The following is a 2,336-nucleotide window of genomic DNA, read 5'->3' as shown; positions in this document are numbered from 1 at the left end:
TTTAGGGGTTTCAACCCCTTTTTTCTCGAAAACGTGACGTGATGGGAAGTTTTGGACCCCAGATTCGTGTTCAGCACGAAAAATCCGTTCGGAAACACCAGGTCCCGTCTTATTCGCAAAACCCTTGTAGACCAGTGTAATTATTATTGACTTTTATTTTATTGCCCGAAAGAAATTATTATCACTTGATTTTAATTTTTGCTATCAAAAATGATTATTTTATAATATTTATTTTTTCGCTCAATGCTAATAATTATTATTGAGTTTTATTTTTTGCACTTAGAATAGATCATTAGAATATTGATCATTCAAAAAACGCAAAAGCTACACTAGCGTGATTTCCGACGCGTCCTTTTCAGAGGTAGCGACGTCCTAATAAGTAAGAGGAATAAATCTAAAAATTTCAGTTGGTTGCGCCTGTACAGCCTGAAAAAATAAGACTCATTAAAAATTATTATATCTGAGCGAAAAAGTGAAGTCAAATAATAATCAATATATGTGACCGAACAAATAAAAATAAAAAAATATTTTTTTCCGTTGAGCTTAAAAAACAAACTGAATAATAATGATTATTTTTAAGCAAAAAAAAAATAAAAATTATAAAATGCCTAATGATTTAAAGCCGATTTAAATTATTTTTCTTATAATGATTACGGTAGCTCACTAAAATAAAATATGTGTATGTATTGAATTACGACGCTCTTCCAGTAAATAAGCGATATGTAAAATTTGCTGTACATAAACTGTTTTTATTTTAAAAATATTTTAATATTTTAAACGTTGGCCGCTAAAAATTCATATTTCAAGTTGCTATTTATTTTTTTATATGTATATGTATGTATGTATAAAGTATGTAAATCTATAGGTAAGCATACATACATTGTTATACATATGCGTGCGTGTATACACTTTCACCACATATACTATATGTATAATAGTATGTACAAATCTTCGTGCATATGCATGTTTTTACAAATTAGTACAGTCTTACATATTATAATATATAATGCATTGTTTTTGAATGTCAAAAGCCGTTTACTCATATACATTTTGCATTTAACACAAACACATATAGATAAGTAATAGTTAATAATATAACAAAAAGTTTTCAGCTAGTCATTTAATTATTTAAAAACAAGAAGATGATTGCGACCTACATAAATAATTAAAGATGTGATAGTACAAAATATTTTTTTAACAACCTAAAAAAATTTTGTGTAATTTCTATTGGCTCGGAATAAATCAAATTATTATAGTTACTTACGAAATACATTTTTATATTTATTAAAATATATCATATAGTTTTGATTGAAATTTAACATAATTTTTCTTCAATGTAAAATACTTGCTTTTCACACATGCAAAAGTAACTAAAAATATGAAAGCATATTTAATTGCAAATTCAGTTTGGCCATGGGTTTTTTTTTTGTATCGGAAATCAAGAACGAAACCTGTTTACCAATGTAGCAATAATAATTGATCCAATTACAATAGGGGCATTCTTAATGTTTTGCAAAGCCCTTGCACCGCGCACAAATTGCCCAGTAAAATCCAGATTTCCAATGGGACATCTCTGCAAATCGTGCACCGTTCAAGGGCTTTGCGCAACTACGAGAATACCCCTAATTAGTTAAAATTAAGATGCAACGTTTCTGTGTATGCATTTTCAATAATATCTCCTCTTGAATACTCCTGAAGGGTATTAAGTACTTACAACGTATTTTCTTATTAAACACTAATTTCCAATTAAGTTTATTGCAATTTTTCACGATTTTACAAGTTTTTCCCAGATTATATAAACCAAACTACAACCTTTTTTGCATCGTCTAAGGTTAGCCGATAACTAACGGATAAACAACAAAAGTGCATTGCAATTAAAAATTTTGAAGGCGAGGCGATAGAGCAGCGATGATTGGGCCACAAATGAAGGGGTTAGTGTCAAAAGGATCTAAGTAGGTCTGACATTGTTTTAAGATAATTAAAGTTGTTTACTTATTGTGACTTATGGGTAAATTCATTTGAAATGATTCTTGCCTAAATGAATGCAGGTTAATTAACTAATTCAAAGAATGTTTACTTTTTGTCACCAAATAAATACTGTATTTAACTATCCAAATATGGGTATAACTTATATTTTCAATAAAGTCACTTAGACCCTTGTGATTCTAACCCCTTCAATTGTGCAGATACCCTTAGCATCCGTCCTGTCAATTGAACGTTGAAAGTTACGAATTTAGAAACGGCTCCAAAAACAACACTATGCAGCATTTAGGAGAACGCTACCCTAAGCAAATATAATTTTAATTTTGCAGTTCCGGCTAGTGAAGGACTTTCAC

This window comes from Rhagoletis pomonella, unplaced genomic scaffold, assembly GCF_013731165.1.
Source record: "Rhagoletis pomonella isolate Grant_MI unplaced genomic scaffold, Rhpom_1.0 Rhpom_scaffold_00005, whole genome shotgun sequence".
NCBI lineage: Eukaryota > Metazoa > Arthropoda > Insecta > Diptera > Tephritidae > Rhagoletis > Rhagoletis pomonella.
This window is presented reverse-complemented; position numbering follows the sequence as displayed.